At 41.2% G+C, this 15,891-nt stretch overlaps 1 protein-coding gene across 2 annotated transcripts in view; it reads left to right on the forward strand.

Annotated features, from left to right (window-relative positions):
- Positions 1-864: 864 nt before the first annotated feature.
- Positions 865-15,891, forward strand: part of TCF20 (transcription factor 20) — a 62,442-nt gene continuing 47,415 nt past the window's right edge. For both annotated transcript variants that reach the window (XM_082498818.1, XM_082498819.1), the window contains exon 1: positions 865-872. The gene's annotated coding sequence lies outside the window, so the exon portion shown is untranslated. The remainder of the gene's footprint in view (positions 873-15,891) is intronic.

Genomic DNA, 15,891 nt, shown 5'->3' on the forward strand with positions numbered 1-15,891 from the left:
GAGACAACGATCTGACTGCCACCGCATCCCCTCCACCGGTCTCCTTACACCCCTCCCTCTCAAAAATTAACCCCCCCAAAAACTACCGAATATGCTTAAAAAAAAAACAAAAAACCAAAAACAAACCCCATCGTTTCTTCAGCGCAGAAGTACGATTAGACGCACTTAACTCCCCCATTTAAGGCCTTACAGGGCACTAGGGAGGGCTGGGAATACTCTTTTCCAATTGCCCAAGTGGCACCAAACTCGCCGAGCCACCATGTTGTTTACCGAGCTTCCCCGCCGGCTCCGTGAAGGCACCGCCCGTTCGGGGTCGGTTCGGGGCCCGCCCAGCCCCGGCGTGCGGCCTATAGGACTGGGCGGGTCCCGAACCGGCGGTCGCCGCCGCTGCCTTCCCTCAGGAGGCGGCGGCGCGCGGCCCCTTTAAGCGCGCGCGGCGGTGGGTGGGGAGGTGGCTCCCTCGCGCCCCCCGCCCCGGCTCCGCCTGCGGGCGCGCGCACGCGCCGATTTCCCCCCCCTCCCTCCCCCCACCCCCCACGCCTTTCCCCTCGCCCGGCCGGGACCCGCCGCCTCGCGCCGTTGCCGCTGGCGCGCGCTGCTTCCCCCGCGCCCGCCGCCATTGGCTGGTGGGGGTCAGCTGACCCTGTGTTATTTCCTGTGTGTGTGTGTGCGCGCGCCTCGGTGTGTGTGTGAGGGGAGAATGGACCGAGACGCCCCCCAGTCCCCGCCGTCCCCCCGGACCGGCAGCCGTCTCCCAGCGGTCACCCGCCGCCCGCGCTGCTGAACCACCCCCGCCCCCGCCCGCACCTCCCGCGGCAGCTGGGGGCGGCGGGGAAGGCGGCGGGGGGAGGGTGGGGAGGGGAGGGTCGCAGGTAAGGGGTGCCCGCGCTCGGGCCGGGCCGGGCCGGGTGATGTCGGGGGTGTTGGGGAGACTTAGGGCGGGGAGGTCTCCCAGTGGGGCCTGCCAGCCTCCCCCCCTCATTTCGGGCTGGGGAGGCCGAGGCCCCCTCGGTACTGCGTGAGGTTGTGTGTGTGGGGGGGTCTCATCCGTGAGTTGGAGGGCGAGTGAAGGGCTCTCGGGAAGTTCTCTTCCTTAGCACGTTTGCCACCCACCCACCTCCCCCCGACCCCCTTCCCCCTTTTTTTTTTTTTTTTTTTTTTTTTTTTAAGAAAAAAAAATATTTGTCTTTACGTGTGTTGAAAGAGGTCCTCGTGCTCCGTGGTGAGGCGCCCACCTGTTTTCCTGTCCCAAAAGAACGGTCATTTGCAATAATCGTGAAGTTTTTATGGGGATTGGTGCTTTCATTGAGGGGGTAAATGATTACAAATGTCGGAGAAGATGGGTGCACCCCGTGCACAAATTTCTGTGGATGGGCAGGCTGTGGTGTGAACGCTCGAGGTTCGTAGTGCTTTTTCCTTTCTGGAGGGTTAACCTAGCGTGGCTCATTTGCAGAGATAATCACAATATAGTGCGTTTGGGCTGTTGTGCGGATCAGGTTGTCTTTTGTTAATGCTGTTTACTTTGCTGGAAGTTGTGTTTAGGACTGCAGTTGGAAGTTATTTTTCCTTACCTTCAAGGAAGGAATAAGAGAAAGTTATGTAACCTAAGTGTTTTAAGCTATGTATCAGAGCTGTCTAATGATACTGGGACTGTGTTATTAAGTAAAAAAATGAGCTTGTTTGTATGTGAATCAACAAGTGATTGTCTCTGTGGGTAGATTTGGATCAGAATCCTTTATTTCTGGTGTATACTTTCTTATCCGTAACATTCCCCCCTTCGTTAAAAGGGCAGGCACTTTGATTAAATTGCAGCATTGTTTCCCGTACCATTCACTTGGCTTTTTTTTTTTTTTTTTTTTAACGCTCCTTTGAAAACAAAAGAAGAAATATGAGAGATACCTGTGAGGGGATTGAGGATCAGTTTCAGATCAGTTTTGGTTAGCGTTTTGAAAGCTATTTGTGTCTGTGTCACTTGTTGCCATCTGTTGATTCATTCATGGGTAATTATTCAGAGTGTTTGATTTTTAGCATCCTTCCTGATCAATAGGTGTGCATGTAAGCAGTTGGCTCACCTTTACCTAGTCTTTGTAGAACAGTGACATGCCTGGATGGTGGAGATGCAGCATCCTCTGGGTTAGGTTTGTAGCATATTGGCAGAATTCAATTTAAGAAGAGCTAGGATTTTTCCACCTATTTTCTAGACTGTTTTTTTGTTGGGTAACTTTATTTTTTGAGGTTTATAGATGGGTATTGCATACCATAATTAAGTCAATTTGGTTAAGTGTATGTGGTAAATACTTCTTACTTAGAAACTCACAAGTAACAATACTATTTGGCTGAAATATTTTGGTCTTTTTTTTTTTTCTTAAATCTACATCTTTAAATGGTGTTCTGTATTAGTTCACTTTGAGTTGTTTGAAGCTGTGTTTTTTTCATGTTGTCTCTGCATTAGGTTCAGTTGGCATATAAAAAACTAGCTATGTTAGTGTACTGCAGAAAGAATTACTATTCAAATAAGATATATTTATTAGTTAACTATGTCTTAAACTTTGTTAATTTTATAAGGAGAGGAGAATAGTGTTTCCTCATTTCTGTAAATTGCTGGTACATGAAATAGATATTTTTGTGTTTTATGGTTAAATTAGCAAGCAAACTACTATGTCTTCTGAGTGGGAACATGACAACACCTTTTATATAAAAAATATGGCTTGCTACTGTACATTTTTCATTGCTTATAGTTTTGGGAATGACCTCAGACACGCTGATAGCTTTTGGGCTTTATATTAATAGACTTAAATGACTGGGGAAGGATTTTGGACCTTGTTGCAAGTTTGGTATTCTTCAGACTCCTTAGCTCTAGATCTGTTAGCATCCTTTCTAGTAGAATAGTATGTGTTTTGACTCAATTTGGGCTTTGATTTCTAAATCAGATTTCAGAGGCTTTGGGATTGATGAAACCTGCATTCTTGTTGAAATGTGTACTTTAATATGCTTTTGCAGCCTGGCGCAGGTTAAGCATGGTTCCCTGTATGAAAGCACTAGGAGCCAGCTTGGTTGGAGTGTCTTTAACAGGAGGTCAGGAATTATGGGGTTTTTTGGTCCTTTTCTTAGTTACTAATGCTTTATAAAGAAGGCTTGAGATGAATTTTTATTAAAGGAGTAAATCTGTTTCTATAATGCATAAGTAAGATCTGAAGGTTATTCAAATGAAACAGAAAACTTGTTTGTGTGTTAGTTGTAAAGGAGACCTCTTTTTATTGTCAGAAGTTGTTTCATTAACCTTCGACTGAAGAACTGGGGAGATACTAACCTCGTCTTTACTACATTTTAAAGCATACTCAGATTAAATTTAAAGGCTTAAAGCGCAGTATAAGTAAAAATGTTCTTAATACGGGTCTGTCTATAATTGATACGTGTATAAAGTCTGGAAAAAGAGTGAAATGTATAGGGTTTGGGTCCCCCCCCTTCTTGTTGTGCAAAAGTGTGCAAAGAAGTCCTTTTGGGCTGTTGGTACAATGTTAAAAAGAAAATCATTGCATACCCACTTTCTCTCTTCCTTTTTAGGTCATGTTTAACTAAACCACCCATGAAGCACAGCAAAATGGCAAATAATCCTGCTCTTAGAAGGGTCGCTTCATAGGAATTGTACTGCACAATCCCTGTTGCTATTCTACCAGCTTGGCAGGTTGCTATCTGGAATGAGGGCATAATATGTAATAAACTTGAATGATTTCATGCTGCTTGCTTGGCTTCCCTTTAATTTGAGATAGAGGTATACTTAAGAGTCTATAGCTGGTTTATGCATATCTTGCCTTTTGACACAGGGTATGCCAGATCTCTGTTTGGGTGGGGTAGCTTTTTAGTTAAAACATATATTTATTTTTTCATACACTGTTCAGTTATACTTATGAAGGGTATTAGACTAATGTTTTTGGAACCTGAGTTCTTATAACTTTCAAAGATTCAGAAACATTTTTGGCAGTGCTAGCTTCTCAGGCTTCAGTGTGTACCTTAACTGGTTGTGTGAGAATTTGTGTTACTTAATCCTGCAATTGGCCTCTGAGAGAGGAAAAATTATGTACAGCAGTTTCTGAAGAGCCAACTAATGTGCTGATTTGTTGGTAGAGACTGGACTGAAACCAACCAACTCTTCCCATTCAAGTGATTAATCTGCAGCAGATAGCAAAAGGTGTTTTTTCTTCACTGTTTTTGGTGAGATCTCCGTCAAAAAAAATATTAATTTCTCCTTCAGGTTTTGGACTTCTAAAATAAAAAATAAAGGTAGTTGTAAGTACTTTTAACTGCTTCTAATAGTGTTGATATGCTATGTAGAATTTTTTTGTAGAAAAATGCGTAGTACTACTGATAGAGGACACAAACACCAAGTAAGCAGATGTTTGTACTTCTCTGAAATCATACAGGAGAGGCTATTGTATTCTGGTAATGGGACCCTAATGTGCTATTCTTTTTCTATCAAACTCTTACAAAAAAAAAAATAAAAAGGTTGGTACTGTTTATTCTTCTGACCTGGGTCCCCTCACTTACAGTTCTTGACTAGACTTCAGTCTTGAATGACTGGAAAAATGGAAGATTGTGTCCTGCAGCCATGTACAGCATTGCGGGTGCATCTGTGTCACACTAGTGTTAAGGTACACTGCTTCAGCTGAGCCATACCACTAAGTTATGTATTGGTTTGTTTTGGGACACTTGGAAAAGCATAAGATTTTCTTCACTGTGCATGTACATGGGTTTCCTTTCATTTTAAAAAAGGGGAGGGGAACCCCAAAGATTCAAAAAAGTTGAGGTTGACGTGTAATCAAAAGCGGATTCTGTTTAGCCCTGTGGGAGGATAAGATCAGTTCAGGATGTTCTAGAGTCTGTGATATGCTGCCTACTTGCCTTTGAAGGCACAAAAAAAAAAGTGAAAATTACATTTTACCAATTCTTGAACTTGTTTGTGCTGCATTTGTGAACAACAGCACAAGCAGTCAAACATCCAGTTTCGACCTGGATACAACAAAACATTCATATTGCAGTAAAACTCCTGTGTCTTTTTTTCCTGCTTCTTGTCTAATGTTTCCTCAAGAACAGAGTTAAGAAGTAGCAGAAGAAAGCACAGGTATCCTCTTGTCGACTCGACCTGGTGACAGTGAATATGCACGTACTTTTGCCAGTGCTCTTTGTGTTTCTTCTTTTTACCACAATGTTTATAACCGCTGGTAATATTGGAAGAGTGGAAAAAGTTACCAGGTTCTTTGTCTGAAAGCCTTGGCTTGAGGCCCTTTGAGTTGTGATCTGTTCTCCATTTGAGAAGCCCATTATTTCGTGCCTGTGTTGTGATACAACAAATACAAAAAAAGCTAGGAAAATTACTTATTTTTTTCTCTTCTTTGTAAGCATGCAGCATGTCTATGTTCATACCAATAACTGCATATGGAATCATTGTGTATTCTGTGCTGCAATATGATGATTTATTTTGGAGTATTTTACTAGTATGAACTCAGTCATCTAATTGCTAGTAAATTGCAAGTCATAAACAACCCTCCAATGAGTTCTGATAAGAGCTCAGTACTTAGCTAGAAATTGTATGGGGAGCTGCTATGCTAGAAGCTTTAACACAGTTTATTGGAAGTATTGTATATATCACTTTTACTGTAAAAAAAAAAAAAAAAAAAAAAGTTCTGCAACTTCTGTCTTGGTAGTAGCTTTTAACTGAACTAGAGACTTGGTGTTAGTAGAGCTGACTATAGATGGCTTGTGTCCATGTACAACATCGCTAATGACTATGAAAAACATAACTAAAACTTATTAACTGAAAGAAAAATATTTGCTGTCACACCTGCCAGAACTTAAAGGAATAAACCATTGTACACCATAATGAAATGTTGTTAATCAGCTTCCAGTTCAATATCTGCATTTTGCTGTTACCTTTGGTCCAATGCCTGGATACACTTGAATTTCTGAGAGATTTGGTTTGTCCAACAGTGTTTCCTATGAGTAGAAGTTCTGGAATAGTGAGAACACTCTATGTGATTTTTATTTTTTTTTTAATTAACATAAATGGTTACCTGATAAATGTAGTGAATGCTGTGTGATCAGCATTATATTATCTGCTGGAAATACAATACAACAGAGAGGAAACAGTCCGGGAGGTTCCTGGAGCATGTGGAAGATAACTTCCTGACACAGCTGGTGAGTGAGCCAACTAGGGAAGGTGCCTTGCTCGACCTGTTCGTGAACAGAGAAGGACTTGTGGTTGATGTGATGTTTGGAGGCTGTCTTGGGCATAGCAATCATTCTCAGAGAAGCAAGGAGGGGGGCGGTCAGCAGAAGTCCTACCTTGGATTTCTGCAGGACAGACTTTGGCCTGTGTAGGAGACTGGTTGACAGAGTTCCTTGGGAGGCAGGCCTGAAGGGCAAAGGAATCCATGAAGGCTGGACATTCTTCAAGAAGGAAATCTCAAAGGTGCAGGAGCAGGCTGTCCCCTTGTGCAGAAAAACAAGCCAGCAGGGAAGAAGACCAGCCTGGCTGAACAGAGACCTTTGGCTGGAACTCAGGAAAGAAAGGCAAGTTTATGACCTTTGGAAGAAGGGGCAGGCAACTTGGGAGGACTACGAGGATATCGTGAGGTTATGCAGGGAGAAAATTAGAACTTAAATAGAACAACTAGAACTTAATCTGGCTACTGCCATGAAATATAATTAAAAAAATGTTTCTATAAATACATTAGCAACAAAAGGAGGGCTAAGGAGAATCTCCATCCTTGATTCTATGCAGGGGGAAAATAGTGACAAGGGATGAGAAAAAGGCTGAGGTACTTAATGCTGCCTTTGCCTCAGTAAGACTAGTTGTTCTCAGGGTACACAGCCCCCTGAGCTGGAAGGCAGGGATGGGGAGCAGAATGAACCCCCCATAATCCAAGGGGAAATGGCTAGTGAACTGCTACACCACTTAGATACACACAAGTCTGTGGGATGGGATGGAATCCACCCAAGGGTACTGAGGGAGCTGGTGAAAGTGCTCACCGAACCACTTTCCATCATTTAGCAGCAGTCCTGGCTAACTGGGAAGGTCCCAGTTGACTGGAGGTTACCAAATGTGTGCCATCCACAAGAAGGGCGGGAAGGAGGATCCAGGGAACTACAGGCCTGTTAGTCTCACCTCAGTACCAGGGAAGGTTATGGAGCAGATCATCTTGAGTACCATCACGCAGCATGTACAGGACAACCAGGTGATCAGGCCCAGTCAACATGGGTTTATGAAAGGCAGGTCCTGCTTCACTAACCTGATCTCCTTCTATGACAAGGTGACCCGCTTTAAGGATGAGGGAAAGGCTGTGGATGTTGTCTACCTAGATTTTACTAATGCCTTTGACACCATTTCCCACAGCAATCTCCTGGAGAAACTAGCTGCTCATGGCTTGGATGGTCATACTCTTCAGTGAGTAAAAAAGCTGTCTGGATGGCTGAGTCCAAAGAGTTGTGGTGAATGGAGTTAAATCCAGTTGGTGGCCAGTCACAAGTGGTGTTCCTCAGGGCTCAGTGTTGGGGCCAGTTCTCTTTAATATCTTTATCAATGACCTGGAGAAGGGGATCAAGTGCACCCTCGGTAAGTTCACAGGTGACACCAAATTGGGCAGGAGTATCAATCTGCTTGAGGGTAGGAAGGCCCTATAGGCGGATCTGGACAGGCTGGATTGATGGGCTGAGGCCAATGGTATGACGTTCTGAGTCCTGCACTTGGGTCACAGTAACCCCATGCAGCACTACAGGCTTGGTGAAGAGTGGCTGGAAAGCTGCCTGGCGGAAAAGGACCTGGGGGTGTTGGTAGACAGCTGGCTGAATATGAGCCCGCAGTGTGACCAGGTGGCCAAGAAGGCCAGTGATGTCCTGGCCTGTATCAGGAATAGTGTGTCCAGCAGGACTAGGGAAGTGATAGTCCCCCTATAGTCAGTACTGGTGAGGCTGCACCTCAAATACTTTTTTCAGTTTTGGACCACAAGAAAGACATTGAGGTGCTGGAACGCATCTAAAGAGCAACAGAACTGGTGAAGGGTCTGTGAGGAGCCGCTGAGGGAACTGAGGTTGTTTAGGCTGGAGAAAAGGAGGCTGAGGAGAGACCTTATTGCTCAGCACAACTACCTGAAAGGAGGTTGTATTGAGATGGGTGTAGGTCTCTTTTCCCAAGTAGTAAGTGATAAGACAAGAGGACACAGCCTCAAGTTGTGTCAGGGGAGGTTTAGATTGGATACTAGGAAAAATTTCTTCACTGAAAGGATTATCAAACATTGGAACAGGCTGCCCAGGGAAGTGGTCAAGTCACCATCCCTGGAGGTATGTAGAAGACATGTAGTTGTGGCACTTAGGGACATAGTTTAGTGGTGGACTTGGCAGTGTTAGGTTAATGGTTGGACTCTATCTTAAAGGTGTTTTCCAACCTGAATGATTCTACGTTGTCACATCTTTTCCTTTTCTTTCTCATCTTGCCTTCAAGGGAAAAAAAAGAATGAAGTCAAGTGTTCTGTCATATGGTGTACATTTTTGTTTGGCACTGTATGTTTTCCCTATCTGTCTCCATGCATGTGGAAGTGGGGAGGTTCCCCTTCTCCAGCATAATTACATGAAATGTTGTGCTCATCAGGTTTTCTGATGTTCTTGGTCCTGACCATACCTTGTGCATATTGCTACATAAAAATGGTCTTTTAGATAGGTCATGAAAAGTATGATAGACACTTAGCAGGCAGTGAATTAAACGAGTTGGGCAAAATTGTTACAGAAGGTGGTAGCAGATTGTCTTTGTATCAGAGGGCATCACTGAGTGAGTGGCAGATTCTCTTCTGTACTGCTGGAGAGTGGAAGTAGCAGGAGGATGATTGGGAGTTGCTCCAAAGTGGTGCTATTTATTTTGCATGAAAAAAAAACCAAAACTGTGCCATCCTTATCCCCCCTTCCCTCCAAATCACTGCATTGTAATGGAGAAACATCTTTCCTTTGCCTTTTTTAGTCTCCCATTTACTGTGAGGGTGCATAAAGAGAACTTTACTACGCGGAATGGTTTAGTTCCAGCTGTGGTAGGGGATTGGCTTTGGTGATGGCCCAGGGAGGTCCACTGCAATGTAGTATTCTGCATCTCTGCATTTACGACTTCAGTCTGAGGTATGTTTTCTGCAGTTTGGGGAGCAGGGTGGTGATTCTTGTCATCTGGTCTTTTTTCCTTTCCTACTTTTCTGCATTTGGTATCTTTTTATACTCCAGTTATCGGAGACAAAACTGTTTTCTTTCTTGAGAATTCCTCAGTTGAGTACATGTTGTGTGTTTTGGTTTTTTTTTTTGAATGGTGGTAGTATCCTGTGATTAGGTTATACAAATTTTATTTTCCATATGTTCATTTTGTTTGTTTCCTTGTCTTTTTGCTGTGCAGGAATATAGTTTGCTGTATGTTTGAAAGGTGGGATTTGTGGAAAACCGAAGTGGTGTGTATTATAATACAGCTGCTGAAAGTGGCAAGGGGAGGAGAAGGGATTAAATGTGTGTATACTCTACAGCCTAATCAAAAGCCTGTTGAAGTTGGTGGAAAAAGATGACTTGAGTGAATCTGGATCAAGCTTACCAGGGAAAGTACATCTCTTAGTTCAACCAGAAATAGGGTCAGGAAGTTCCTAAATGTGAGCAGGAGGGGGAAGTAGGAAATAAACTTCCTTGCTTATCCACAGTACTGTAGTGTTTGTAAAGACTTTGTTAGGCTGTGTTTATTCATGAAATTTTTCATGATTAGTTTCGTGTGTACATGGCCCATCTGAAATAAGCTAAGGAGTAAGAACCTTTTGCCCAGTTGGTTAACAAGACATAAAGAATTAAATCAGGAGCAATTATCAAGATAAAAGTTAATGACTTGCTTTTGTTGTCATCTTTCTAGCTGAAACAAGGTAGCAAACTTCTCAATTTTTCATTGAATGTTTGGATGTTTTAGAGCAAGGGAGGAAACAGCATCTCATCTTTATGTTGTTGTAATAGAACTCTAGGAATACGTTGGCATTATGGAATGATTATATATAATCCATCATGTGTGGTTTATATTAATTGTCCTTCTTTATTTAGCTTCCTCTAGAGGGGAGGCAGGATGGAGAAAGAAACAGCAGAGCCTTCTGGTTTTGTTTTTTCTCTGGTGCACAGGAACTCAAGTTTAACAGAATGGTGGGGCTGATTCTCAGAGTAGTGGACCATCTAAAGCTCCCTTTGTCTTCCTTTGGAATCTTAACTAGCATTTCCAAAAATTGTGCTTGGAGTGCAGCGTCTGCTATACTAATCTGTATTTGTAGAGGTGTTCGTTCTTCTCTGGTGCTGAATTCATCCCTCCTCTTCGCTTTCAACTGTTGACTCTCTTCAGGATATATTCTGTAGGATACAAGACGGAATACACACAGTGTATTCTGTCATCCATCAACTTTCCAAGTGTGTCTCCATCAACAACATCAAACGCTGCCTAACACTATCACTGTGGTGATACTGAAATCTGCTGGTGGAGAAGGCTTTAGACCCCAGTTGTGAGAGGATCCGCAGTTGTAGCTTGTTCACTTCTGTGAACTGCTTATGCTCATTAGAGTTAATTTTGTTTCTGGTGTGGTCTGACTACTGTTTTCATTCACTGTGGTCTTGGCTGGAGCAGCAGAACTTAGAAGCACGAAGTTAAGCATCTGCAGTTTGAAATAGCGGGGTACAGTATCTTGTTTGTTGGTTATGGTGGCCTGAGTTTATACCATATAATTTCAGATACTTAACTGAGGTGTATTAGGAGTTTAATCACCTTATAAAATTGACATGGAAAAGAGACGTTCTGGAAGGCTTTCTTTGACTCCATGGGGAAGCTGTTGAGAGTCGACCAGTTTAAGTGCTTGAGGCTAAGGCTTAGTGATACAGGAATTTAAAAAAGTATGAACTTAAAGGAGTTCTTAACTGTTTGCTCCAGGACTGCAGTATGCTGCCTCCTCTCTGTCATATATCTGTTTATGCCAGTGTAACTACAGTGGGGATGCACAATGAGATTGTTCAAGAAACTAGTCTGATCTGAAAAATCAGAAGAAAAACTGCAGTGCTGGGGGGTGGGAATGAGTCTTGGGGATGGGGAGGTAGAAAGGGGGAGGAAGTCCTTAAAATACTGCTGTAACTGAAGTTATCTTTTTTTTATTTGTCACTGAAATATATGGAGTTACTTTGTATTAATTTGAACTGTTTCTTTGTCTCCCTGTAACTATGGCTCTGGTCTTAGTCTCTCCCTGTTAGTGTCTTTTAGGAGACAACACTTAAATTGTAGGAACATATCTGCTTCAACTTTTGGCTTCAGCTTGAGGCAGATACTGTGGGACCCAGAGGGTGGAGGAATGAGCAAAGTGATGTTTAGAGGATATAGGTTGTAGCAGACAAGGAGAGATGTCAGGGAAAGAGAAGTTGTTGTTGGCTTTTGTGGGTTTTGTTTTGTTTTTTAGTGTGAAAACCTTAAAAATGCTTGGAAAATTTGTTTTGAGAGAAGTTCAACCACTTCTTTCTTATTTTAGAAAGGAACGTTATTTTCCACTAACATTTTATCAGTAAGCATCATATGGCCTTGGCTGTGTTTTTGTCTTGAGTCTTCCATAGCAGGAGGATTTACACCTTCCGCACCCAAATTTTTCTTAAATCTGTGTCACCTTAGGGGGATGAAGTGCTAAACTGATAGGAAGAATGATAACCTTGGCTAGTGAAACTTGAAAATGGTATAATGCATAGCTAAATTTCTTGTGTTATCTTAAAGGAACAAAAATTATTTGTAAGAAGTTTGAAGGACATAAATTTGATTACAGCTTTTTTGCAATTGGATGGTAATTCTTTAATTTGTTAGTTTAAGTAGATCAAGGTTGTATTTCTACCTGATTTTAATGTTATTGCATATAATATAACTAGGTGATATTATCCTCAACAATGATTTTATCCTAATCAATGGATTTAATTCTTGTATACAGTGCGTAACCTGTATTGTGATAATACTTGAACATAACTGATAGAGATTTTATGTTAATTTACTTCATTTGCCTTGAGGAGTTCCCAGGAGTCTTAGTTACAGGCTCATTGCACCAGGCATTGTAAAACAGAATAAAAAGGCTTAATTGTATAGACTACATTGAATAGAAAAGAAAGACGTGTATTACAGGTAATATTAAATATGACCCAAGTATTCATCTTAGCAACTTGTCATAATTTGAGAGGGAATGCATTTAAGACTTTAAAGGCAGAGGCTAGTTCTTAGTATGAACAATTTATAAAAATTAATTGAAAAGAACGTATTAGATTTTTTAATTTTATTTTTTATGTTGGTTTTTGGTTGGTTTTTTTTTTTACTGCTGTATAGTTCTGAGTATTTGTGGTACCGGATTCATTTCCACAATGAAAGTGAGAGCTTGGACAGGTAGAACCTAGCAACACTACTCACTCTTTTCTGCTTTCCTCTTGTAATTAGTAATTGACTTCTTTTCACTGCCTTCAATTTTGTAACTGAAAGGTGAAGGTTTGGTGAGAGTTGTGATGCTTTTGCTGAACCTACTGTCTCACGTGTCTTAGGAGGCAAAGAGCAGATGAGGCGCTGTCCTGGAAATGGTTGCTCAGATTTTGCTGTATTGTGGAAACAGACATTTTGACTGTATGGAGACGGAGATATGGATACTGGCGAATTTACAATAAGAGGCATAAAATGAGTTGCCAAACTTCTTGGAGGGATAGTGAATTGGTTAAGATGTGCAATCAGCTGATCTGCAGCTTGGAGAAAAGAAAGGAGGAGCTTAGAGTTCAGTATTACTTTCATTTTGATGGTGGGAAGCGTTGTTTGACTGTTTTGTAAAGATGAAGAGCCTTTTAAATATGAACTTTTGATTTCAAGTGCACTTCAGTAGCCATGCCACTTAAGCAGTTCCTGCTGTGTCCGTTTTGCTGGCACAGATGTTTGTGTGACGATACAGTGAACGGATCTGTCGGTTCAGAAATGGCTTTTCTGTCTTGCTGAATTGTTTCTCAGCCATATCAGTTCCCTGATCTGGCTTGCTGCTTGAATGGCTGTGTTAGCACCATGGAGGAGGCAGGATCTCTTAAGCTATTACATAGCGAACTGACCTTATATGTGAAAATAAGTGTTGTTTTAATCTTTGGCATAAAACGGAATCTGACTGATTTGCATAGATTCTTATTAAAATAGCAGTATCTGTGAAAAATTTAGACGGATCACTTTCAGCAATCGGTTGGTGGATTTTAAAAAGCTATGTAAGTGCATCTGTGCTACCAATTGAGGCCAAGAACTAATGACATAATAATAAAATCACATAAAATTCTGCTGAACTTTGATCATCAGTTATATTTCTAGAAATGCATGTTTTCATAGCACCTCAACTTTAATACCAGCTTACAACAAAATTTTGTTCTTGTCAAACTCCTTTCTTCGTGTTTAGGAATATGAATTTAACAGTACATTTCACTCAAAGTGCTGGACTGAGGGTGGTGTTTTAGTTCTGTTCATGTAGTGAGTAAGGAGGACTTGCAGCCGCAAAAAAAACTGGTTGTGTGTTTTTAATTTGGTGTTATCAAAATATTTTTTCTGAATTATTTTTTTCAAAAAAATATTTCGAGGGTAGGGGAAGAAATCAGCAGTTAAATAATATCCACATGCAAAATTCTGATTACTTTTTTGTTGTTGTTTGTTTATATAGTGCCTTTTATTGTAGTAGTTGAATACTCTGTTCACGACTCCCCTGTGAGATAGGAAGATGCAATGACTCAGGCTTAGTAAAATTTTCTGTGGCCACTTAAGGAAATATATATGAAATAAGAAGTGAGTGTAGATCTTATCTAGCACAATAATCCCCAGAGCATTCCGCTCTCTCAGCTGACAAAGCTCACTAAGTTCCTTCTGCCATGTTCATCTGTTCTTCACCCATTCTGTGAGAAACATTCTTAGTTGTTTGGATTTAAGCTCATACATACTGACTTTCTAAAAAGCTGTACAGACATTTTGATAAAGAAGGCGCAGTGTCTCTGTGAGGTGATGGAAACTAGTTACAATCCACTTGGCCAAGCTTTAACTCATTTGAGGAATCTTTTAAGTTTTTCATTGGGCAGGACAAAATTCAAAGACCGATATTAGCACTGATTTGCAAGGCGTTGCTAATATGTATTATTATTAGACACTTAACCATGTGTAACAACTACATATGTTTTTTTTTTTTTAAATGTGATTTTATTTTTTTTTACAGTGTAAAATTCAGTTTTCAGTGACATAGTATTCTGATTTTAACTTCAATTTTTGTGTACTTTCCAAGCTACAATATTTACTTCAGTTTAGCTACTTCAACAGGTTCTGGCACTCTCAGTGAAAAATAATTGTATACTGTTTCAACTTCTGAGTGGTGTAGTAAGGCTTCTTTGATACAATTAATTAACGATGTGTTGGTGAGAGTGATATCTGAACACAGTTTTCTGTAGAGGTGCGGTGGTGAGTAAGACAAGATCAGTTTCCCATGTCTTAGATCTAATTCTGTTTATTCGTAGTATGCAAAAGTAACTTTAAATGGCGCAGGATCTGAAACAGCTTTATAGAAAGGTATGAAGAAAATCTGTTTGCATTTCAGGGTAACCACAACTTTTTGAAAGAAGTGAGCAGTGAGGAGTATTGCTTGGACAAACTGGTGGCCTCTTGAAGTGCTGGCTCTGTTGGTTTACTCCTGTATCACACCTAAGCTTGAAAACAAACTGTTTTCCAGTTTCTTTTAAAAAGGCATCAAATGTAGGAGAAATAAGTTAGATCTGTTACTTTGTTAAATGCAGTCTTAGGTTTGATCCTTTAGTTCATTTACTTGTGGCATAGCTGATTTGCCTTCTCTTAAAAGCAACAGACAGGGTATTGTTCCCCTGAAACTGAAACAAGATCAGCCTATTCCCAGCCGTTTCTCAGGTGTGCAAGTAATAACTGTGTTCCTGCAGAAATGAGGATTAGCAGCTTAACCTTGGCAATGGAATGATACTGTGTACATGGAATGCTTTTTTTTTTTTTTTTTTTTTTCCCCTCCTTATTTCAGGCTTATTTCAGATCCTGGGGTTTGTTTACTTGCAAATTATGCCATTGGGTTGCTCATACTGAAGTTCTGGGGCTTAGTGGGGTTTTTTTGCTTGTGGGTGTGCTCTGCTACTTCAGGAAGATACAGTGAGGAAGGACAAAAATGGTAACTTTTGCTTTTTGTAGGGGTTGTGACTAGAAATGTCTACAGAGATGTATGTATATGTTATTTGCACAGTGTTTAGCAAATAGTCTACTTCAATCAAAAGCCTGGACACTCTGTTAAAAAACCCACTTGTTTGTGTACATCTTTTGACTATGGAAAATGCTATCTTACTGTTTGTCACCTGCCTGTAACTACATTTTCTTTCCTGATAAGCATGCTAGGAAATGAGAGGTCTTTGACAGATCACTGAAAATATATTGCATGACTGCTGCCTGAGACTTCTCTGCACAGATGGGTCACAGTAGTCAACCCAAATCTAAAGAAAATTTAACGAAGCAGAAAGACCTCACTTACCTCCTACAGAATTAAGTGATGCTGGTTTCATTTGCTCCTTTGTAGGCTTATCATTAAGAATTAAGCATATCCCCACAGTATTTTGGGTTTTAGCTCACTTTTTTGGAGCTATCTGTCTGTAGTGATGCACTACTATGCTGGCATCAGTGTTATGTGGGAAGATCTGGGCAGCTGTCCTGTATTTGCCCAGTCTTTGATAATTGGGACAAAGAAGTTTTAGACTTACATGGATTTTAAGAAACCTAGCACAGTATGTCATAGAAGATCATTTCACACAGTAATCTTGATGTGGGAGGACTTA

This window comes from Vanellus vanellus, assembly GCF_965231255.1.
Source record: "Vanellus vanellus genome assembly, chromosome: 1".
Classification (NCBI taxonomy): Eukaryota; Metazoa; Chordata; class Aves; order Charadriiformes; family Charadriidae; genus Vanellus; species Vanellus vanellus.